The 26,285-nt window shown below is 40.7% G+C and overlaps 1 protein-coding gene across 21 annotated transcripts in view; it reads right to left on the reverse strand.

The window, feature by feature from the left end:
* ptprdb (protein tyrosine phosphatase receptor type Db) overlaps positions 1 to 26,285 on the reverse strand; it is a 176,012-nt gene that overhangs the window by 123,538 nt on the left and 26,189 nt on the right. For all 21 annotated transcript variants that reach the window (XM_085163726.1, XM_085163724.1, XM_085163721.1 and 18 more), the window contains exons 4-5: positions 1,360 to 1,435; positions 170 to 214 (exon numbers count right to left, since the gene is read on the reverse strand). The gene's annotated coding sequence lies outside the window, so the exon portion shown is untranslated. The remainder of the gene's footprint in view (positions 1 to 169; positions 215 to 1,359; positions 1,436 to 26,285) is intronic.

Raw genomic sequence — 26,285 nt, forward strand, 5'->3', positions numbered from 1 at the left:
CAACACTCAACCCACAGTCACTATAGCAACCTCACACACAGAGGACTAATCATGCCATTGCAACATCTGTCAGACAACAGAGACACACGCCCTTAAAATGTGCATGCCACTGCATACACTAATGAAGCACACAAGCACAGAAACAGTTAAAGAAAGCAAACTTTATTACCTTTGCTCATGGTTCATCCTGTCACATGAAGTTTGAAAGTGGGAGCTGCAAGAGAAGATTATTGAAGAATATTGGTTTTCTAGGACCAGAAGAATGATCTGTTTGAAAACTTGCAATGATGCCACAGAGGTTTATGAAGGCCCTACTGTACAAAAGCCTTAGCTGCTTAAAATGAGCAAATAAAGTCTACTCCAGAAACATTTCTGCTGGGTATGCTGCTCTGCTGCCACCTGTAGATTACACCTGGTACTCCACAATATAAACATATAAGTCTCAGGACTCTGGCCTCGCAACATCCAAGGAAATTCACCATATTAAATATTAGAAAAAAAGGAACTAAGAAAAATGAGATGTCTTAGATCTGCCGTATTCCACCTGCTGTTGAGCAGCAAAATCAATCCCCTTCCTTCAGCAAACAGTACATACGAGTCCCAGTGAAGCACTCATCGTGCTTCAGCATACTCTATACACCATCTAGCCAGCTTTCAAGGAGTTTGATGATATCTATTTTGGTTTTTGTAAAGTTTGCTGAGGCTTGGTACCAAAATGAGTCACACACAAACTCAACTCAAACTCCAGCTATAGCCTCAGAAAAGGAAAGTGGCTCTCAGAGCAACACACAGCCTACGTGCAGCCTCTGCATCTTTTAGCAAAAAATAAAAGGGGGTGAGCGAATGCTTTATATTTAGAATGGTGACGCTATACAAACTTGAGCACTAACATGAGAGGAAAGCTCAGCGATGCGTTAGAGAGCCGCATATTCAATAATGTATCAGAGGCAGGATTTTAAAAACAGCTGGGAATCGCCGCTCTGTCTTGTCCTGTCTGTCAGTCTGTCTCTTTGCATGTCTTTCTCCCAGTCCGTCCACTGCGACGGCAGCAGATTTGCTACTCCTGTGGGGAGCTGATGTTTGGTTAAACTTTCATCCTATCAACGTCTTCACTTGATTTTTCTCTGGGCCTTATGATGAATCTCCTTCTGAGTTTTCTTCACTCTCTCAGAAGAAAGGTTCCATTTCTTTCTTTATCTTTGTGTGCTCCCTTGCTGTTTCTTCCTCAGTGGTCATGGTGCAGCCTTTTAGCAAAATAGATCATACACAAAACACCTGGGGAAAAGGGGGCTTCTGACAGTAAATGTTCATGTGTGTGCATGTGTCTGTCTGACGTTCACTGTGGTAATCATTGCCTACCTGTTTCAGTGCACAGACACACTGCGCTGCTTCATCCTTGAGGAATGAAAGAGTAAGAAATCTCCCCAGAATTCTCCTGCAAGAGAGAAGAGAGGATACAGTGAGAAAGCAAAGGGGTTGGGGAAGGAAAGAGAAGAGAAAGAAGGCGAAGGAAAGGAATTAAGAGCAGAGCTTTAGCTTTAAAGAAGTCACTGATCTTAAAGACAACTCTGACTTTCAGCTAAGTTCTCCGTGTTCTTCTTGCACTCATTTGTTTATATCATTGCATTCAGATCAAAGCTTCCAATCTGAAACCCGAGTTCAGCTAGTGCAGCTCAGTTGTTCCAAAAGCAGTCTGGGTCAAATGGACAGCTGCGGCTCAACTTCTACACTGGGAGCTTTTAAGGCTTTTAAGGCTTCCATGCCAGCAAGATGTACGGGCTTGTGAGTGGAACAGGGGCTGAAATGCCCAAGTGGGAAAAGCATGCAGCACCTCGGTATGAAAAGTACACACTCGCAGATCAAAGGTCCATGTGAGAATACTAGCAAGAAGGCATGTTTAATGTAACAGACCATACATGCATGTGCACACACAGACCTGCACACAGATATACAGATGTCACTCTTCTGTGTTTTGTGACTCCAGTGACATCAAGATTACAGGATTACAAGGATTACAGGGTTGATTCCACAACTGCTTGCGTTGATGATGATATGTCTTTTATTGAAGTTAAATATTTTGACCAAAAAAAGAACATTTTCAACATTTTCAACTTAAATCTATAATTCTTCTTCTTATTATTATTATTATTTTCTACTACTTCTGGTGTATCTGATGGGATGGTCACTATAAGCACTGTAAGTTAGGCTAGCCTATAAATTTTTTATATCCCCAAATAAATAATATAATGAGCAATAAATATATTAAAATCAAATTGAAAGAATGCAATAGAAAAGCCTATTAATAATATCAAGATCATTAGAATAAATCAGTCCCTGGCAAAAGGCAAAAGATGCCATAACAAAGAGTCACCACTGGTCTGTGCTATTATACCACTCCTGTGTTTGTGCTGCTGACCGACTTACCAAACAAGGGCAAATACGGTGATGGCAGCATACATTAACTGCAGAATCTGGTGATGTAAATATCAAGATTGATTTGTTTGCAAATCATAACCAGGTCATGCTGTGCATTCCTTGGCCTGTAATCACCTGTTGTTTTTAGGTTGTAAAGGTGAGATCTTCAATGATGCAAAATTCGAAGAATGTGTTTCTTTGTCTGACTTTGACAATCTAAGTGTGTGATCTGAGTTCAGGCTTGTGTTCGCTTACATATATGTGCACTATTGCAAATGAACGTGCATCACGTGTGGAGGCAAGCTAGCGTTTTATTTTCAGTCGATGACACATTCCTCCCTCGATTCCCATCCACTCGCAACATGTTTCCTCTGTAATGATCTTACAGTGCTGGTGAAATGAGTTGTGCAGAGGATTATTATAAGCATCGGTTACCCTCTATTGCGGGAACTGTTTTCCCCCTCAATCATGTTGTTTTCCTGTTGGGTTTCAGTACTCCCTGGTTGGAAACCACCTTGTTAGTGAGAATGTGCTTCACCTGTGCTGGCCCAGCAGAAGTAATTAAAGCCTCAGCAGCTTTGTGCAGGAAAGGGAGAGTCTGGAAACTAGATCAGTGAGAAAGCTCGTGTTGGTGCAAGCAATTCAGTTTGCCGATCTTGCACAGCGACATAGGACAAGTTATGTTTGTCCTGCATTGGTGGACACGGCGTTACTTTAGATTCTTCTGTGACTTTTATGCAATGAAGTGGCACCCACTGGTGAAAGCCTGTCTGCAAACCTTTTTTGCTGCTTTGAAACTCTGAGAGGACTCCCATGGGAACCCTTCAGAGCAGCCTTTGAAGCCCTTTTATGTTAATGGCTGAAAGTGATTATTCAGAGAGAGTCAAAATGTTGATAGTAATTTGAAGGGAATTCATCTCTAGGTGCTACGTCTGGACGTCACCTTAAAGGTTTCTGCTGGTGGTGGAAATGGTTCTGGGCATGGTAGCATATTATTTAGGTCACTGAAGTGCTTTCACATGGCCCTTTCACACCATGAACCAAACTATTTCTGCACTGATCTGCACAGCAATGGCCCAGATAATTTTTTGATGTCCAACCCTAACCAGGGCAGCTCAGTGGAACTCCGCTTACTTTGGTTTGGCTTCACTCAGCATGTATGAAACACTCTTCATAGGCTTCTGTCAGTCAGACTCAAAATCAAGGCAAGTGGGGAAGCGGGGCAGCAGAGTGGGCATCAGATGTCTCTTAAGCCTATTTTAAATGCAGTGTCACGGTTAAGCCACGGACAACACTGACATGATTACCTACAAACTTTATCTGCAGACGTAACCGTCCTCAAGCTGCGCCATCTCTTTTTACAGTGTCAGTAAAGTGTGAAATCTTTCAAGATCATATGTTCACCAGAAGTGTCATTCCCTTTTAGAGAAATATATTTCAGCAGCATATTTCAGTTTGTAAACATGTTTACTCTTTCGAAGTGTATGTGCGGCACTGATCAAAATTGGCCCAGAACGTTAAGGAGGTTGTTGCAGGTCAAGCTGGCAACAGGGACTCTCAGAGTGGAATGGCACAGTCTTGCTTAAAAAACTTCTCCAACTTGTTTACAACTTGCATACTTGTGTGTGTGCATTTCTAGCGTTTAAGAGTTTACACAAAGGGAATAAACTGGGTGAGGATTAAATCTGACCCCACAAGGATGATCAAACATCTTGAGAGGATTCAAGATACCTGCATAATTCAAATGAAACTTCAAAACCGAACTGCTGCTCTTGAACTTTTTAAGCTGAAAAGGTATACAGTATAATAATAATCAGTGAGCTACATTCAAAACCCAATTGTTCCTCAACCCATTGAACAACCTGTATAAGAAGAAGCAAGATGACAGGTAGGCAGTTCAGACACACACTCACTTTAATCCTAAACTACATAAAATTACCACTTCTGAAAAATCAAAAGTAAGTACAGCTGTCTGCCGTTTCAAGTTTGATCGGATTACAAAGCTCCGGTGTTCCTTCACGTCTCGGTTTATTATAGCAAATGCAGCTGGGTCTCTTGGGATTGGAGTCAAAACAGTGAGTTAAAATTTGATTCCTCTATTGGCATTCTCAGACATTTATCCCCACCGTACATCCAGAACAATGAGTAAAATCTTTAAGCATTTGCTTTAAAGTGAGGATATTTTTAGTAAGAGCTGATCATTATTCAATAAAAATGCAGAAAGGGAAAAACATAATCTCTATCAACTGCAATCAATTCTTTTGTGACCATGGTTTAAAAAAAACCCCCAAAAACATGAATTTTCCCCAGGTCCACCAGGGTACAGTTTTTTAGCATCCCTGTGAACCTGCTACAGTTTTTACATCTGTTTAGGGACTCTAAGTCACTTCTTCCTCTTTGTGAATCCCCAGACTGACTCACTGATGTTGACTGAAGGGTTCTGTGTTGGGCAAACAATCTGTTACACGACTCGGCTCTTTTTCATGCCACTAAAATAATTCTTTATGACTCATTTTGAAGGTTGGGGACAAACAGATGCCTCTTTGGTGGTATTGGACGACAAATGAGATTTTGTCTATGTTTCTTATTAATGAGAAGGTCACTAATTCTGACCAAGCCCCTCGCTCCATTTGCAGCAATGCAGTCCTAAAGCAGCAGAGAACCTCTACTGTGTTTCCTGGTTAAAGCATGATTCTTCAGCACTTTGCCAACGAAATTTGCACTTTGCCAACGAATAACAACACCTACGCCAGAATGCTGTTTAAAGACTTCAGTTCAGCGTTCAATACAATCCTCCCCTCACAACTCATCAGGAATTTGACAGACCTAGGCATCAGTTCCCTCATGTGTAAATGGTTACTGGACTTCCTGACCAACCGGCCCCAACATGTCCGGCTGGATAACTACTGCTCATCTACAATCACAATGAACACTGGTGTACCACAAGGCTGTGTGATGAGCCCTTTCCTCTACTCCCTCTTCAACCACAACTGCAGACCTACCGATGGTTCCAACACCATCATTACCTTTGCAGATGACACCACGGTGATTGGCCTCATCCATGACAACGATGAGGCCGCCTACAGGGAGGAGGTGGATCGTCTGGCTGAGTGGTGCGACACAAACAACCTGCTGCTCAACACCGAGAAGACCAAGGAGCTCATCGTGGACTACAGGAGGAATGCTGACCCACATCCACCCATCTACATTAAAAGGACGGCTGTGGAGCGTGTGAGCAGCTTCAAGTTCCTGGGTGTCCACATCTCCGAGGATCTCATCTGGACGACCGACTGCTCCAAGCTGGTCAAGAAGGCTCACCAGCGCCTCTTCTTCCTGAGGACTCCTGTCCTCAGGCATCCTGGTGAACTTCTATCGCTGCACCATCGAGAGCATCCTGACCAACTGTATAACAGTCTGGTACGGGAACTGGAACGGAAGGCGTTGCAGAGGGTCGTGAAAACTGCCCAGCGCATCGCCGGAGCACCACTTCCTGCCATAAATGACATCTACAGGAAGCAGTGTCTGAAAAGGGCTGGGAAAATCATCAAAGACCCCAGTCACCCATCACATGGACACTCCACCCTCCTGCCCTCTGGGAGGCGCTACAGGAGCCTCCGGACTAAGACCACCAGGTACCGGAACAGCTTCTTCCCTACAGCTGTCAGACTCCTGAACTCTGCCTCCTGACATCTGACCCATATTAAACTCATGGACTGAACATACAGACACCCACAACCACTAGCACTTTATATAGCCTCTGTAGAAAGTAGCCACATATTTCTCTTCTCTTAACTGCACTACTGTATGATTCTGTATAAACAATCATTCTATACAATACGATAATTATAATTCTACAACTGTTTACAACTGTTTATAACTTGCATATTTCTGTATAGCTTTATATTTCATATTTCTGTATAGTTTCATATTTATATCCTGTTCATAGCCTGTACATAGCTTGTATACCCACTACAGCCTGTATGTACTTATGGCATATTCATAACATACCTTCATACTGTGTACATTGTAACATATGTAGAAATGTTTAGCTGATTTAGAGTTTAGAAATGTGTTAACATAGAATCTAGAATTATTGTAGAGACATTGACACTGCCCTCAATGTAATAAAGGCCTGATGGTGTCCTGAATTTAGGAGCAGAGTATAGGAGACCCTCCCCAGTTGAACTGTGAAAGTAAAACAGAGAGGAGTTAATCCTGAGAGGAAATTCCCCAGAGAATGTTTGGGTGGGGGTCTCAACATTTCTGGTCTGGAAGGGAAATGGGTTTTTTTATGACCTCTAGGGAGTCACCTACACCCACAGTGTTTTAACTGTCACGCACACTCACTTACGCGCACACACATACATACAGGTATGCGTACACAGTCACACACGAGCACTCACATAGACACAGACACAGAGTTTGCAGCACACCGTAGGGGGGTTTTATGATGGGGACACCTCTATAAAGCTGGCTGTAACTAACAAAGGGGTGAAGATTTTGCAGAGGGACACACCGGCCTCGTCTTCCCTTCTAGAAGTGCATGCTTAAATGAAGATGAATAAAGATGAATAAAAGTTTTGTGAAAATGACTACTGAGTTCCGGTGCCGTCTCTGGAAGTTTCGACGAATAAAAGAACAGGGGTAAAACTGATTTCGTAACAGTTTTGGTGCCGAAACCCGGGATTCGCTCGAGGCGCAGAGAGGATGAATTGGCAGAGCTGAGATCGTGAAACGAGGCGAACAGAGAGCTAGCTCACATGATTAAAAGGTAAGCACGACCTGTTTATTTTCGAACCGTGCATATTGTTTAAAGCCTAAATTATCTGTTCGCTAAGTTGAACGTATCGCAGTGTAAATTCACTCAGTAGAAAAAAAAGGCGGCTAGCGTCCGTCTCAGTGCGTTAAAGCAAGAGACTTTTGTAAGAACTCCAAGTTGATGTTTAGCGTACTGTGAGCGACTAAAGCAAGAGACTTTTCTAAGAACTCCAAGTTGATGTTTAGCGCCCCGTAAGAACATCTCAGTGCGTTAAAGCAGGAGACGTTTGTTACGGATTAGTAGAATCGGTGTTTCATCCGTCTTAGTTATTAGGAAAAAAGTGGCGGTGTGTGATCCGTCCTCCGTGCGTTAAAGCAGGAAAGTGTGTTACTATTAGTTAGAAAGCGGGGTTTAAGGCCTCGTCGCCAGCTGAGGGCTGTGTGTGTCACGGGTTTGGTTACCCCACCTAGTCTCGGACGCGGGGCTAGGACCTGTGAGGGCAGGAGATCCAGGGTGGTGACCTGGGGATTCGTGGCTCCTTAAATAACTAAGTCGGGGAGAGGTCCCTGTCACAGTCTGAAGTATGCATAAAAGCAGGATCGGTTGCTTTCGCCGGTTAGATTCCGAGCTGAGTTGAACAGTGCCTGATGCAGAAGGAGGACGGTGTAGTGTGTGTGAAAGCGCCGTTAGAGTCGGCGTCTCGTCTGAAGTACGGGAGTCAATTAAAGTAACAAAAATAATTTGTGTCTAAAAGTGTGTGTTTGTGGTGTGTAGAAATTGCGGCAGGAGGCCGTGTCGCGAATTTTTGCAAACTGTGAAGTCAATTGCGGGGTTTAATTTGGTTTTATTTTTTATGGGGAAGAGAAACTGCGGTATCCAGTCCGTGGCGCAGTTTGAATAATTCGTGAGGCAAATGTGGCGCGATCTGAAGATCGTGAGCCTAATTGTCCTAGTTGGGTTGAGGTGTATAAGAGCGGGCGGCACCCGCTCTTTGTTCTGATTAGGGCGTTGTCCTGAATCAGCAGAAGTGTTTCGCAGAAAGTTTGTATGGGACTGCAAGAAGTATGAAGTGTGTGTGAGCCAGCCTCGAGGGGCGGGTTCACAGGTGGAACGAACGAAGAGTAAAATGTGCGTGTGTGTGTGAGAGAGAAAAAAAGGTGGGGGTGAGTGACCAGCCTGTGAGTGTGTGGGTGAATTCTTTGATGACAAATAGGGAGACAAAGTAGATTAGTTGATTTTCTGTGAAATAATAATAGTCAAGAAATCATAGTGATCAAATAGGAGAAAATGAACTAAAGTAAATAAAGCAAATTAAAAGTGGATTAGCGTTAAAGAAATGATAAATAAATTGATAAAATTAACAGTGACATTTAAAGCTGACCAAGTATTCAAGGATGAATGGAGACTTTGATGGTGGACTGTATGAGAGCTGTTGGGGTGAAAGGAAAATGAGGTTGGAGGAGTGAGTTAACAGGTTAATGTGTGGGTGTAAAACAGTGAGGTAAAAAAAAGAGAAAGAAAATCATGAAAACAAAGAAAGTAAAAAGTGTGGAAGTGTGAGTGGGAAATTGTCTCCAACTGGGGGAAGCAGTGACACTACAGGTCACCTTCTTCCCCTGCTGGACACAAAAGAAAACATAATTTGGAGTGTTGTGGATGAAAATAATTAACAACAACATCAAGAAGATTTTTTGTGTTTGCGGTTAAGACCAAATAAAAATTTCATTTTTGGGGTTTAAAGTCAGTAGAGTTCAAAACAAAATAAGTAGACATGTGTTGCTTTAGGAGTGATTAAAACATCTGGAGTCACACTGAATAATGAAAGTCTCTCAGTCTGTCGATTACAGGTGGGGAACGGACCTGGATCAATTCTCCACGGGCAGCAGTCGGAAGAAAATTATAGGTTAAAATCATTAGAAAAATAAAATAAAATAGAAACACCCAGCCAGAATTTTTGGCTGAATTGTTTTGCAGCTTCCCGTCCTCATCCTGAACAAGCAAGCTCCAAGGAAGCTAATCTCTCCCTGAAGACACAGAGTGCAGTTCCAGAAGCACGAGCTTGAACATCAACAGTGGACAGAAGTCCAAGAGACAATACCAGAGTTATGAGCAGAGAGGTCCAGCAGCACTATGGGCAAACGGCATCAGAAAGAGAAGATCCACCATCTAGATTGGATGGATGGAGATGCGTTTCCAGCAAGCTGCAACCTCACTGTGTGTGAAGGACCTTTGAGAAGACTGTCTGAGTTTGACATTTGCCATGTTTGGAGTGAGATGGCAATGAAAGAGACAGTGGGACAAAGAGATACACGAGACAAAGCTGAAGAGAACTGACTGTCATTGGACGGCAAAGTGGGAGAGAAGAACGGAGAGAAAGGAGCAGAAGAGGACTGAGGCTGCTGTTTTAGTTTGGGGAATCAAATTGGGTTAAGGAATCCAGGGGGGACAAACGACTGCCTGGAAGTGGAGGATTGACACAGTGTCCAGACCTCCACAAAAGGGGGAGGAAGACAAGCACTGAGGTATGCAAGAGTACTGTTAGAAAAAATGGAAAGGTGACACCACACATGCACATGATATGCACTAGAGATAACACAAAATCATACACAAAGTGGCACACATCAAAAGAGGGTATTTTTAAAAGGGGTTAACAATACACAGCGTGGTTGCCGATGGTAACCTGCAAGCATTTGGGGTTTAGCTGTGCCTGACTATGACAGAGTTTTTCATTTAGATGTTTCTGAAACAAAATTTGGAGTGAACGAAGTTTTGTTTCAGAAAAAAGGGGGAAGGTACATAAAAGGATACATAGAAATAGAAAATGTATTAACCCGACTAACACACACACACACACACACACACACACGTAATGAAGCTCATTAGGATCAAACACAATTTTAAGTAGGCAATACTGTTACCATCATCCTGTCTGGTTTATTGAGTGGGTTGAGAAGTGATACATAGACGACTGAATCAGTATTATTTTGGGGAACATGATAGCAGGGGTGAACAGAATCCTGCAGCCAGAGTTTAAATGAGTGAAACTAGCAGATTTTTTGTTTTTGTTTTGTTTTGTTTTTGTTTCTGAACTATGGGGAAAGTTTTACCATGGCACCAAGTTTTAGTTTTGGTGTTTTCTCACCTATAAGAGAGAATATTCTGTGACAACTCCCAAGACCGGGCTTCTGTATTTTTATTTACTTTTGTTTTTCAGTTTTATCTGTTATTTTTCATTTTATTTTTATTTTTTGAACAGTGCACTGATTTCTGTTTGTGAATTTCTTTTCTTTAAGCAGATCTGCACGTCGGGAATTAAAAGCGCTACACGTCGTCGAGAAAATTGTTGAAAGTGAGTTTCTCCACATTAAAATGGGCTCTGGAGAAAGCCACTTATTTGGGACAATTAGAAAATGAGAGTCCCTGCCTAAAAAGGATTCAGCGAGGTAATCCGACCTAAAGTTCTTCTTTTTCTTTTTGAAATGACGTCATTTTGCTGAGGGTGGAAATCAAATGTGGCGATAGTTTCCACTATCAGCAAAGAAAGAAAGAATGGATGAATGAATGAATGAATGGAATTAAAAACAAACTGACTGACTGGTAAAAGTTGACAAGACTTGACCACGACTCAAAGTTAACCTCCACCTAGACAGGCCAAAAGGGTGGATGAATTTATGCGTTTCTTTTTACAGGAGCAGAAAGACGCCAGCAATATCTGAGGTTGCATGACGATTTAACCTTTTAAATGCTACTTTCTGTGTTTGTGAATCTACCAGGGGTGTGTTATTCACGGGCTTGTGTTGCTCACAGAAGTTACTGTGAGAAAGAGTGTATACACGTGCGCAGCGCTAACATTTGCATTCTCTTTTCTACAGTATTACAGTTCTTCATGTGATTTGATGATGTGATTTATAACAGAACAATTGGTTGATGTTTGTTTCTCTACTACAGGTTATGGATTGATGATGCGGTTACACTGTGTTGTTGGGAAAATGTTGAAGGTTACTTTGACGATGTGAATAACGTGAGAAATTTCCTGTGTTGAAACCAGTGTCATTCCTTTTACAGCAGGCTTAATTTTATGGCCTTTTACGGCACCTCTGGAATGTGGATGGCTGACGTCTGCCCACCAGGATGATCCATGTGTGCTCCTAATGTTTGTTTTTCTTTAAGAGTGGATGTAGAGCATTCAGCAGAAAACAGACAAGTGACATGAGGAAACAAATAAGATGCAGTGTTTATGGAATAGTTGAATATGAGCTCATTAGCTGGCCACTACTGAGCTCATAGTGATAAAATGGGTGGAGTGACATTGCTTAAGGGAAGTCACAGATTAAATTGTGGAATAAATTGGGATGATTCATGATTTGGGACAAATTATGGTAATAATAGTGATTTAATGATTGGAGAAAACCTGCACATGATACTTGTCTTTTATGCTGAATACTTTATCACTCTTATGATCTACAGTTGGTTGCAAATGTGAAGTTTGATTTAACAGATTTGTCTTCCAGGATACAGGCTCCAGGCGGAGCTGGGAGTTAAATAAGCTGAACATGTAACTGCTGATTAATGTTTTTACACAGGGTTACAGGTTGGAGTATGGCTGCTCCAAGTGGGAAACCCTGGAGATTGTTTTAGAGAGAATGTGCAACATTCTTGTACATGTCTCATTGGGGAGTTGGTGGAAGCCATGTGGGGAGAGGAGTGTTATTTTTTAATCTGTAGATGTCGTGAGGTGCCATGACGAGAAGGAGTGGCTGAGAGGATCGTCCGCAAGATGGGAGCTGAGGCCAGGAGAGAGGCTTCAGGAGGATCAGAGATCATCTTCAGCACAGCAGAGATCATACAGAGAGCTGTGCTACTGAGCTTCCAGGAGATCAAGAGGAGACTTCCCACAGCAAGATTTTAAATAAAATGAGAGATTCATCGTTGACATTGAGGAAGACAACTAAGGTGTACGACGTGCTCTGCCTTAAATCTTCAGCAGCGTTGGACGTGACAACTCGAGGGATGGAGAGAGCGTGCCAAGCTCCAAAAGTGACAGCGCAGAGGAAGTCCAGTGATGGAATTGTGTTTCTGTGTGAAGCACAAATACTAGGAGACTGGGAAATAGTTGACACCACTTTTCCCAAGGATGAAGATCACCTAAAGTGTGTCACTTTGCCATGCAGATTTGATGCTCTGCAGAGAAGCCTTCTGAGAGGGAGAGATGTAAACAGACGAGGCTTTCATCTACATTAAATTCATGTCAACTTTTTTAGGCTGGTTGAGGTGGAATTGGAGAGAAACGGTAGTGTCAGGTGTGACTGTTGTAATTGTAACTGTGATTTTTTAAAAGTGAATTGCCCAGAGACAGATCTGAGTCCACTCCAGGGATACCACCATCACAGGCCACGGTGAAGTGAACCAAACGTAGTGAAACAGGTCAATCAGATGAGTGTTTTGATTATTATGGCGGTAGAGAGTTGGACTACGTTAAAGGGTCCACAATCTCGTATACATTTGATCTTTGTGCTGTCATTAAATGCAAGGGCTTGCTGAGCAGTTGGGTCCAACATCTTTAATGGCAGTACAAAATCGGATGGCGTTAGATATGTTGTTGGGAGAAAAAGGGGGCGTTTGCGCGATATTTGGGGATATGTATTGTACTTTTATTCCAAATAACACAGTCCCCCGACAGCTCTGTGACCCGAGTTCTGGAAGGCCTAAAGACGTTGTCCACCACAATGTATGAGCATTCAGGATTGGATAACCCGTTGGAAGCGTGGATGACCTCTGTCTTTGGGCAATGAAAAGGTTTCATTATGTCAATTATGGTTTCTTTGTCTGTTTTATTGCAGTATCAGTGACATGTGGGTGTTGTTGTGTGCCTTGTATCAGAGCCTTGTTCGTAAGACACATCATGATGCCACTTTTGGGAAATGGGGAGTCACAGTATGAAAACATTATGGTGAAAGATTTAGTGTAGTTTTATCTGCCATAGGGCAGATAAAAAGGGGGATTTGTAGAAATGTTTAGCTGATTTAGAGTTTAGAAATGTGTTAACATAGAATCTAGAATTATTGTAGAGACATTGACACTGCCCTCAATGTAATAAAGGCCTGATGGTGTCCTGAATTTAGGAGCAGAGTATAGGAGACCCTCCCCAGTTGAACTGTGAAAGTAAAACAGAGAGGAGTTAATCCTGAGAGGAAATTCCCCAGAGAATGTTTGGGTGGGGGTCTCAACATTTCTGGTCTGGAAGGGAAATGGGTTTTTTTATGACCTCTAGGGAGTCACCTACACCCACAGTGTTTTAACTGTCACGCACACTCACTTACGCGCACACACATACATACAGGTATGCGTACACAGTCACACACGAGCACTCACATAGACACAGACACAGAGTTTGCAGCACACCGTAGGGGGGTTTTATGATGGGGACACCTCTATAAAGCTGGCTGTAACTAACAAAGGGGTGAAGATTTTGCAGAGGGACACACCGGCCTCGTCTTCCCTTCTAGAAGTGCATGCTTAAATGAAGATGAATAAAGATGAATAAAAGTTTTGTGAAAATGACTACTGAGTTCCGGTGCCGTCTCTGGAAGTTTCGACGAATAAAAGAACAGGGGTAAAACTGATTTCGTAACACATACCTATAACAGACCCATTTCTGTAATATATGTATATACCTATATTATTGCTAATATATATTTTGTAATATATCTATATCATTTTCAAGCGTCACTTTGCTTTGTTTCCACATTTATAAATACTTCCATAAATACAACTTTAATAAGCACTGATTCAGTAAAGTCTACTTATGACCAGACAGAACATCAGATGGATGTACCCACTTGTTTCTGCCAGTTCTTTGCTGATGGTGCTGCCGGGCATATTTTAGATTCAGAGAACAGTAAGTCAGCTTTTTGTATTTTTCATCTGCCATACTCACTTTCATTGAACAACGCTTTCTGCCTGTCAGAGACCTTGCTGATGCAAGAAGCCCAGCTTAAGTTTTCTTCTTATATAAACTCTTTCCATACGCTTTAGATGAAACTGTCATTGGGTGTCATTCACCCAGTTTATATCTCATATCTGTATGACTATTTCAATTTCAGCAAATGATCTGGTTCAAGCATTACATTGTGGGTTATAAGCACCCCTTCACTATACTTGTTTAATTTTCCACTCGGCTCAATGCATACAAATGATTTCCTTTTCTTCTATAAAGTGCTCTGTTACTTCATTTTCTTCAACAGGATGCAGATATTGTAGTTTAGTAGTTCACTCAAAAAACGCCAGAGAATTTAAGGTCAATTTCAAACTGTCACTTTAATAGGGACGATGCAGAATAACCTTGGACAAATGACAAGTTATTGTGAAGCACACAGAGAAACCAAAAAAATGATATACAGCTGCCTTTATGTTAGATCACAGTAAAGGGGTCCCACATATAAAGCTTTTCATTATATGGGGAAAGGTTTTTTTTGTCCATTTTAACTGGATTTTCTGTGCTAATATTTATTTTTAATTGGAAGTGGTAGTGCCTGTGTACTTAAGCAGCAACCAACCTTTCTCAGTTCTACAGCATATTTTATTATATTTTTCTGCTTTTTAGTTTTTCAGTTTTAGATTAATCATGTGACTTTTATAAACAGCCTGTGTAAAATTTTGTGACTAAAGCGTTCCATCAAAAGACCAGCAAGAGCTCAATCTACATTTCACGTGTCAGGCTGCACAGCCTGTGTGGACACTTTTATTGACTGAAACAGGAGCACGTCTTTCAATCAAATGCACCTGACAACCGAAAAAAAAAAACCAACAACAACAAAAAAGCAGACAAACTAGGCTTTGTTTGTGGTTCCGTCTCACAACGTTCATCAACCTTCTTTCAGATCATCAGGGTTAGTATAAATTAGTGTCTAGTCCAAGCCTTCACACATAAGCCTAAGTTTGTCATCCAGACAACTTCAAAAGCGATCTGATCTTACGTGAACCCAACCAGAGACTCACGTGCCCAAAGACCACTTAACGAAAAGCTTTAGGTTCAAAACAGTAGCTTTCATTAATAATGTAATTAATAGCTGTGTACTGCCACACAAACTAAAATAATTACTTCATATGCTTCAAGAGGAATACATATACAAAAAGTTAAATCTTACTTCCACCTCCTACAACAAAAAACATCAATACAGGAAACTAATAAAGAAGATTATACTGCAAAGATTTTGGTCCAGTTGTATTACAACGTGGGTATGAACAGACTGAAAAAAACAAAAAACAAAACAAAAAACATACCTGACCTGGGGCCTGTACTACTGTGAACTGAACTGAACATATGCTTGGTAACTTTCCCTTATCTGAATTCAGTTACACCAACATTGGCAATCAGAAGAAGCAGGCACATGAAGCTGATTATCAGTTCCCTAAATTAACCCGGGGTTTCCTCTGTGCATTCACACAAAAGAGGTGACGCTGGAAGCATCAGCCCAATCACATATATGAATAAGGTCAAACACATAATACAGACTGAAAGTAGCACTGCTGCTGCAGACAAAGTCTGTAAAGTCTGAGAGCACAAACACTGAACAGTATGACAAAAAAACCCTGTAGCGATGTGTGTGTGGTTGAAAAGGTTTTGATTAGTGAGACTGGAAAAGACCTCAGATCAATAAAATCTAGCCTATTTGAAACCTCGAAAGAAGTCTGGCAAAAGTGCAAACTTTGTACTGCAAGTAAAAAACAACAACTTCATCTTAAAGACACAAGAGAATCTGACAGTAAATTAATGTTTAAAATACAGTTTTAGTTTTTATTTTTTTAATTCAAGCATAGACTGTCTCCAATTTGATGTAAGGTCAGAAAGTACATCATATATTAATGCATACAAAAAGTAAAATAGTTTAAAAGTAATTGTTTGCAGCCACCAGGGAAAAAATAAAGAAATAAAGCCGCGTCTACAAATCTATATTTATTACTGAAACTCATCATGGAAACACAAAAACTTTAGACGGTCCTACTATCCGTGAGCAAAAGTTCAATCTTTCATGAATTTTGATCATATTTTGATTGAACTGACTGGCAAATAGGTGTTAATTTCACACATGTTGACCTCTAATGTGCTTCAGAGCAGTAACCAGGTTGATACAAGTGTTGAAACCTGGTGATCTTTTTTTTTTTTTGCCTGTCCCATTTGGTTCTTTAGCCATCAGAATTGTTGTCTAAAGACCAACAAGGATACCCAATGGATTTACTTTGCCAAATGGATCATCACGGCCTTGCCGTATTGGTCCGTTTGATTGACTTTTGTTGTTATTATTTATTTTATTTTATTTTCAGTTGTTACAGACGGGACAGACATGACTGGGGGATAGGAAAGGGAGAAAGAAAGATGAAGGAAAAGAAAAACAGAAGGGAAGAGGGACAGTGAGAAAGGGCACTTAAAAAGAGAAAGAAGAGAAAAAAAAATCTCCTGGATCACCTGTTGAGAGAAAAAGAAGAGAAAACAAGCAAAAAAACCAGAGCAACATACTAAACACAACACCATCACATTAATCTAGCTAAGTGTAAACAGCAGTAAATACTAAATATTGAATGTTGTTGTGTAGCAAGCACAATGTGCTTGGAAATAGCAGCCAATAAAGGTTTATGTCTATGAACAGTGAACACCCGTGTGCACACCTGTGTGGATCACCGCACTTGTATTCAAAAGGTTTCCCCATGTAATGATCTGCTAGAGGATGTAGAGGGTCATAGCCCTGTCCCCCAGGGCATGAAGCAGGCATGGAGGAGATCCAGGCTCCAGACATCCAGAGCCCCCTTGAGTGCGAGAGCCCAAGGAGGACCACCGGAGGGGCATCCGTGCCACCCTCCGGGGAAGAGCTGAGGAGAGCCCCAGATGAGGGGTCACCCAGTAGCCACGGAGCAGAAGCCAAAGGGGGCTGCAGTGGCATGCCTGCCGGCTCTGCCGGCAGCCAGCTTTGCCAGAGTGAACTGAGCCGCAGGCCCAGAGGCCGGAGGCCCAGAGGCCGGAGGGCCCCCTTTGCCCCGGAAGAGGCCTGACCAAGCAACAGGCACCAGGCCCTGCCAAGTAGTCACCGGTACATACCTGAGCGCCCAGCCCTGGACAACAAGAACCACCAATGCACCCCTGAGGGCATCAGTTACCGGCAGGGAGTGTGGTGAGGGGAGATAGGCCTTTGGAGGGCCTGGGAGTTCCCAGAGAGGTGGAGTGTAAGATCCAACCTGACATATAAACACAGACACAAACATGCATTCCCACCCTCATGCACACATATACAAATACTCAGCACTCACCCAACATAGGGATAGACATACATGGACACTGTACACACAATCACGCACAATTTTATCTCACACACAAAGAGATAAAATCTTGCTTCACAGTGCAGGCCTTTGATTGTTTAACACACCACATTATGTGTGATCTTCCTAGAAAGCAGTATAGACAAGGGATCAAGAATAGCTTGAACACAGTGGAGTGTTTAGCCATTAAAGATGAAGATATGTCCATTTAGGGAAAAGAGCTGGTACGGAACAAAGCACATCATAAATAGTGCTGAATGTGATGGCGTGTTACTATAATCACACACTTTCCAGTTACTGTACTACAGTAAATGCATTTCATTTCATATGACGGAATAAGCAGAAATAATGTAATGAGTAGCATAGTACCATATAAATTACTTTATATGGGAAGTAATAAATATTATATAATAGACTGTATTACCTGTAGGAAATGTGCAATACATGACTTTCTTTGGGTAATAATGGATTGACAGTGTCAACTTTTGTTGGGCGAGAACATGACAGCCTTATGTTGACAGCCTGTAACGTATTTAAATCTAAATGTATGAATGTGAGCTTAAGTGCAATCCTGTGTTTCAGAAGCTGTAACAGTAGGAACACTCCATTTATAGACTTCCATAAGACTAAGACAGCAGACTGAAAAGCTTTTACTTTTACAACTGCTACTATGGGTCAAGGCGACCACAAATGCTATTGACCTGCATCTGTATTTGACTTGTAAATGTCTTTTTCACCCCCTTTAAACTGTACACTAACAAAGAACCACCGGAACCATAAAACTGACAGTTAAATAATATAAGTAACATTATTGCTTACATATTGCTGATACTAATACTAATGTTGGCGTTCAGTCTCTTGAGAGGCCAAACCTTGTGAAACTGCTTTCACTAAGCCTTCAACATTAAAGCATAAAAGCTTAAAATTAAGGCAGATATATTTTCACGCTTACTGCCAGGAAGAGCAGCTACAACAGAAGGTGGCTGTAAGCAATCGAGAACACAGCAAATTCCATGTAATGGCAGTGAAATGACGCAGCTTACACAAAGGGTACAAACATCCCTGCTGTGAAATGGTGTCATGCCTTTGTGAAATAATCCTATATTTTCAAATTCAATTCAGTAATACAATGACGAAAAAAAAAAAGCACAATGGCTGTTCTTCTGAGAAGCAGATGCTATTGTGTGCTTGGGGTGGCCCTGTAGTCATGGATATATGGTGACAATTGTGAATTATCATTTGCTAGGTGCAACAAATTACTCAGTGGTGTCCTACTTTTAAAGACATATTAGAGTCTACTGCGCTCGGGGCCAAGAGAGCGCTGACTGAGGGAGTGAAACAAGTGAAAGGAAGCGTCTACAAGCGTCTATCGGGTGAAGAAGAGAGAGGGTGATACGGAGAATTATAGCTAATGAGAAAGTGCAAATGGTATGTGAGAGGGAGGAGGAACTTCTGAAGTGCAGAAACTTTGACAGAGCTTTGCCCTATTCCATCTGCTCAGCTATCACATTTGAAAGCCAAAATTACATGGTACATCTAATTCCCCTGCACAGTTAACATCAAATTGTCACAGCGCTAACATCCTAATTCTTTCACTGACAAAGACAAAAGCTGCATTTTTTTTTTCATTTCACCGAGAACCTGCAAAGTTTTGGATTAGAAACAACCTGACATTTTTCTTTCCAAGGCGAGCGAGATGAAGTGCTAATTTAGGCAGAATAAATAGAAAGCGGTGGCAGGATGTCACAACTGTGGTGGTGGGTGAGACCGGCGTGACCTGACTCCTGGTTATTTCTTGTTTTTGACGAGGTCACAAATGTTAGGCAGATATTGGATTCCCACGAGCGCTGAATGGGAATGCTGAGGCAGAATTAGAATGACCACAGAATGACTGCAACGGGTATCCTAATGAAGCCTCTCAGTCCCTCTGTTTAGTTGACCCATTTTCTCTTCCTCTCTCTTTTTCTTCCTTCTCTCGCTAATACAGATGCCCCAAATTCTTCAGAGGGAAGAATATGCATAAATTTAATTAAAATTATTGGGTGAGATTCGTATAGCCTCCCTCTAAACCATTAGTTGTTGGGCTTGCTCGGACTATGACAGGTGAGGAGTCTGATGGGGTCAGTCCTCTTTCTTGGGAGAAAATGTCACAGTGAAAATGGTAAATTACAATAACACAAATGAACTTTCACTTTAAAGGACAAGATGGGATTGAAAATGTGTGTTTTTAATGTATGTATGGATGAATAGATTTTTCCTGATGGGTTTCTGCAAAACTTTTAGAAATAAGAAACAGATTTTGGAGGGTTTATGAAGTAAAAGTGTGAGGACTAGTCCAAATTGCAAACCATTGCAAGATAGATGGGGATTTTGTTAAATATCTTGCAATTACAAAATTCCCGTGGGCAACTGATTATACAGTACTCAGACACCCAGTGTAAGCGAACACGGTTGTTAGTTCAATAAGAGATGCTCTATTTCCACGCTTGAGCTATACTGTGCTCTACCAAGGGGCTTGGACAGCATGAAGAGGATGGTGTTTTTAACTAGTTTTATAATTTCCCCACCTTCTCAGATAAGAAATGATTCATAAACACTTTACAACTGCCCTTTTTTAAAAAATACATACACATACAAACAGGGGGAAATGAACAGGGAAAGAAAATCACATATTTAAAACATAAACAAACCAAAGGGAAAACACAGCTCGATTCACATACTTTACCTTTTCTCCTATAAGTATTTTTAGCAATGAAGTCCAGTAATACGACTACTTTTTCAGTTATGAGTACTGAAGGCACTGTATTTTAAAATTCAATAATTAAGCCACGGTTTGCTAGTACCTATTTTCTTATAACTTCTTCAGCACTTGTACTCATTTGTCTTATCCAGGAGCATACTATATTTTTGTCACACTTTTGATTACAGCCCACAGTGTATTGCACAGTGCATTAATGCTGTAAGTAGGAGTGACTGAAGTTTAGTCACCACGGAAACATGTTATACATACAGTAAGGTTTAGTACCAAATTACTGATAACTACCTAAATCATTTTAATGTTTCTGAAATGGTTCGTTTTTTTTTTCTTCATAAGATTTATTTTCATTTTTAAATTGAAAAACAAACAAACAAACAAAAAAAAGAAACAAACAAAAAGCTCACAACTATGGCACACAGCAAACATCTACAACTAACCACAACATGGCAGGCTATTGTGACCACAGGAGCACTCCTAGTTGCACTCTCTTGTATCCATGCCATTCAAGGATAACCTCAGACATCCGAAAGCCAAACACAAAAAGTAATAACATAATGAAAATAACAATAATAATAACATAATAACATTGGTCATTACAGAAAGAATTAGGACAAAACACAAAAAAACCCCCAAAAAACAAAAACAAGAACTCAAAAAAGTCAGCAAAACAAGAAGCAGAGAACACGTCATACGAACCCCCCTCAGTCAATGAGCAACCTAATTAAGTTTTGTATTACACTAGGCAGAGTAACACAAAATGCTACAAATCATAAATAATCATAAGTAATGCCACTCTGCACAGTTGTTGTTGTTGTTGTTTTTTAAAAAACCCAAACTTTCTCATCCCTGTCACTCGTCCATGATGTAACTATAATGATGGATGATGATGGTTCATGTCAATAAAGTTGTACTTTAGGAGCTAGTTACCACTACAGTGAGCCTAAACAATTGAGAAAACAAAACCATTTTAAAAAATGTATTTATTTTTTAAGTAGTAGGTTTTTTTTTTTTCAAATGCAACCTTTCAAACAGCTCACCAAGTAGCACCAAACTGTTTCTGTGCAACTTGATAGTAATTCTGTCTGGTAGCTTAAACTGTATGTTACAGGAAGAAAAACAATGTTAAGGTGTGTTAACTCCACTCTCAGATTTGGAGCAAGATAAGAGAAAGAAAGGACACGAGAGAACGCAAGTTTAAGAACTGCTCAGCAAGTGACATGTCTGGCAGCTGGCGTTGTAGACACTGCAGAGGAGGTGTGGCTTTTTCCCAAACAGCAACACTGGCAATACCTGGGCCCAATGTGTCACTGCTCTAAAAAAGTCCTGGGAGCTCAGCTGCTGTGCACCTCTCCTTTATGAGGCACCCAATTAGACTGCATTTGCTGCTTCAGTTTTCAATTTATTGCATTACACAACACTGCATTTAACACTTCTCCACTCTTACATTCACTTACCCTGCTAACGTCAGCCACCCTTGAGTGGAATGATTATGCAATGGTTTGTATTGTCACCTCACAGGAAGAAGGTTACAGATTTGAATCTCCTGGTTGGCTGGGATGTTTCTATGTGGACCCGTGCCCAGATGGGTCACCTAGATTTCTCTGGCTTCCAGAGAAGCACAGTATGAATGTATGATTGATTGATTGAATCTTTATTTTGAACATGTTAAAAAAGTACAACAACATAGAATTAAAAGAGACAAATAAACAAAGCAAAACAAAAAGAAAACAAGCAACCACAACTACAAATAACTTTCATGTTCAAAAAGGAGTAGGAAGAAGCATAAGCTTATTTAATCCCACCCCTTTTCCACTATCTAGTAATCAATAGACTACAGAAATACCTCCTTGCAATTACATTATATGTCATGTGTATTTTTTTTAAATTTTTATATATACATATATGTTTCTATCTATCCATACATACGTATATACACATATGCACATATACACATTTTCAATAACCCCATTAACACCGCAAAGGATACACAACCTACAAATATATATATACCCATACCAACATACCCCATATGGGGTTGCATTTAACCCCATATAATTAAATGCAACTTACAGCCTAAATCACTTTGAGGGATCAAATCGACTAGAAAAGCACTATATAAATACAAATAATAAAATATTTCTTAATTGCCATTTGCATCTCCCTTATTGACATCTCTGCAGTTTTAACTTTTTAAATTAAACATTGGATTTGATCATGTCATGTTCCTGGAGTTCTCTGGTATTTTCATGCACAGAACTGTCAATCATGTTGTATTGTTTAAATTGTCTATTTTATGGCAGTACTGGGTAGTGCAGTCCAGCGTAGTGCAGGCTAAATTTGTTAGCTCGCAGTGTTACCTTGCAGGTCTTTAAAGACGCCTACAAATAAAATGTATTATTATTATTGTTATTGCAGTTGTTTCTGTTATCTAAGATAATTCTTTTTATCCCCCCCACCCCACCCCGCCCACCGGCATAAGCTGTTTTTTTTCTGCACTGATGGCCTTCGCATCAGCAAGGAGAAGCAGATTTCACGTGTCACTGCTCCTGTAGCTGCACAATTCTGCTTGTGTGTATGTGCTTACATGTGGTTTTTTTTTCTTCTTCTCAAGCATCTGCTGTCAACCAGTTGGTGAAAAACGAGGTGAATATAAGTCATCTGGTGAGAAGTAGTCACTAATAGGATCGAGCCTGCTCCTTCTTCGCAACATAAGCACACAGACACATAACTTCAGCACACATAGACTGTTGGAGACATTCACACTCGCAGACACCTCCACAGGAATGAGCTATGGCCTTATTACCCACCTCACTTCCTAGCAGCCGGTGTCCTCCCGTAAAAGCACAACAGTGTTCCTATCCTCTCTCCTACACATCATCCATCCATCCATCCATGCTCCCTCCTCTTTTCAACATTGCCCTAATGTTTTCCTGGGACTTTTTTGCCTTCACATTCTGCTTTCTTTCTACTCTTCTCCCTTCCTCCGCTCTTATTTTCTCTTTACCTCATTTACTCTTTTGCTGCACATCTCCCCTCCTACCTCTTTTCTTTGGCATCCCACCTCAAGCACCTGATTTCTACCCTGAATTAAAATAGCCTCTTCCGCACCTCTTTCTTCAGCATGGCACCTACCTGATTTAGTCAAAGCTCTTCTTTCCCTTTACACCTCCACTCTTGCCTCCCTGCTCCAATCCTATCTTAACCCATTCCTTTCCTTTCCTTTCCATCATATACCTCAGTGGCTGATCTACTTACCTTTCTGCTCTCGATCACTCTTCCCTATTCCCTTGACTCCTCTCCTGCTTTCTCCTAGCCTCCTTCCTTCCCTGCCTCCCTCTTTTCTCACCCTATTTTTTACCTCCCAGCCCTAACACCTGCTGCTGAAGATGTCTAGACCAGGAATGAAATGAGGATGGAGAGAGGGGCGAGGAGGTGGTGCATGTGTGCACAAATAGGGCGATAAAAGACACGAAAAGCATGGAGAGAGAGGATAAGGGGCGAAAATGTTTGAGTAAAAACAGAAAATGGTTTGAAGAATGAGTAGATGTCACGAGGAATGCAGATATGTTGTAGATAGGTTCGCAAATTTAAACCGAACTGATTGTTGTCCATTTTTAGAAGAAAAAAGATTTACTACTTCTCGGTGGTTTCTTTTCAGCTGTCACTTTCAGATTTTTCTTTTCATTCTAAATTGTTTGGCTTGTTCCAGACAACACAGCAGCAATCATTTTTTATGGTTCACTGCTTCACACCCACTGAACACCTCTGTCTACCCATCTGTAATTTCATTTTTGATCTGAGAAACCTACCCAAGTCACACATTGTATCAAAGCGAAGGAGCGTGATCTAAGAGGACTTTTCTCCGTTTCTTCCTTATGAACAACATGAATGAAATTTGTGCCATCAGTCCAGGCATATCACCACGCATAGAGTCCATGTGGTGGGATTAGAAGAAAGGATGAAAAATAAAGAAAAATACAAAAAAAAAGGGCCTCGACTAAATGATGAAGGAAATGAGGACAAACAGATGCTGGATTACATCTTTATATGGCAGTTACACACTGAGAGAGAATTTTGTTTGATGGCTCGCTTGTTTGTGTGGTTCAGAGTGTTATGTGTGTGCGCTTGACAGGAGGAGGTGTCCTGTCTGTAGCAGGATGTGATAATTAACCTTTCTCCTGCTGAGCGCTGCTATTAAAGCTAGGGCTGTAAATGAATCTTATCACGAAAACAACATATTACACAACTTCACTTGTTTAGAGCTGTTGTACATTCAGAGTGAAATTGTAAATTGGACTGGTTCATGCAGAGGCCATTCTGTCTGCTCATGTCTATCTGTGTTTATCTTTATGTGAGCTTACTTACCTGTCACTTCAAATTCATGGCCAGACCCACTGGAGAAACCTTTTACTTTAAAATCAAATAGAATTATTCAAATTTCTGTATTATCTGTTGACATCCAAATTTATGATTTGGCTTTTCTTTCTTTTTTAACCTTTTTTTTCCCTCTTACCTGCTGCTTGGAGGGATGAAAACTACTAGATTTACTGGCAGCAGTTTCACAACACAACATAATCATGTGCTTAGATTTAAATTGCTGTGGTCAAAGTTAATATAGAAATGTTTTGATTAGTTTCAAAATTACTTTTTTCTGTAGAAAATAATTATTTTTATCAATGCGTACAACTTTAGTTAAGGGAATATGTCTTTGTAGCTTCTCAGTCCAGGTCATGGTATTCTAAGCAGCTTGGAAAGAAAGCAACTAGACTTCTTTGAGTTTCGTGAAGAAACTCGGATGAGAAGTCAAACATCTTCAAGAAACCAGTTGCTTTCTTTCCAAGCTCCTTCGACTTCTGTTAGGGGAGTTGAACAGTCCTTCTAGTCACAACACAAGAAAACTAAATACGAGGGAATTTTGGAAATAACAGGGTCACTACTCTTCCTCCCTTAGCAGGTTTAATGGCAGCAGACAGCAGTGGGTTTAAGTTAAAATGCTAGCTTGCATTTTGCCCTCTCTGATATTTCTGGTTTGCTAGTCTAGCTGGGAAGTGGATCTCTTTGCCTCCCTGAATCTAACTTAAACTTCCAGAGCTTTAAGTCACAGTATAAGTGACAGTGAAATATAACATGGGTTTTATAGATTGGTGCTCAGAAAACTGCATAAATATGCATACAACTGAAACAAATCAAAGTCGCACAGTGGCAAACCACGTAAAGTTGCAGAGTTTCAGAATTAAAGTACATTGTGGAGACTCTGGAGAGTCTCCAATGCTCTACAGAGCTCCTAATGCTCTGCCGAGTTTTTAACCCCCTCTAGCATTAACATCAGCATAAAACTCATAAAACTGTGAACCAGGAGCTTGATGGCACGGGTTTCCATGGCAGCACAGTTCCTGCAGGTGTAGGTGGCTGCATGTACATTTGTCCATATTGTGTATGTTCTCAAACACATGCATAATATTAACAACCTGTGCGTGAACTAATTTAATCAATATACCAACATGATTGTGCTCCTGAAAGACAGATCATTTTGAAACAAAGTATTGATTGTCCACTGTCTCTGCCAACGTTTAGCTACAACTCTATGCAACTAAATGCAGGTGGAAATTAATGGATTGATTTCATTGATTCTGGGTATACTGGGCAATCCAGAGATGCATCTGGATTGCCCAGTATACCCAGAACTGTATATACGCATAACTGTCAGGTTCTTAGATGTAGTCTATTTTATATTTAATGCTAATAGTAAATGATTTCAGTGTGCTAGAAAAAACATTATGCCTCCATAAATTCTACATATAATATGATGATTTTACAGTTGAATATTTCTGGGTACAAGTTTCTGTCTGAAGAATAAAAACACAAATGAAGAGATGAATTACTGATGACAGAGGCAAAAAAAAACAGGCGAAAACTTGATATGACAGCAGAGATACAAATCAAGAAATATGGAGAAAAAATAAATGAGGAAGGAGGAAAGAGACAAAAACACACTTCAAAAGCGTGGGTTAGGCATGACACATAAAACTTAGAGGTTAAGGT

This window comes from Neolamprologus multifasciatus, chromosome 6 (genome assembly GCF_963576455.1).
Source record: "Neolamprologus multifasciatus chromosome 6, fNeoMul1.2, whole genome shotgun sequence".
In the NCBI taxonomy this organism is placed as follows: Eukaryota; Metazoa; Chordata; class Actinopteri; order Cichliformes; family Cichlidae; genus Neolamprologus; species Neolamprologus multifasciatus.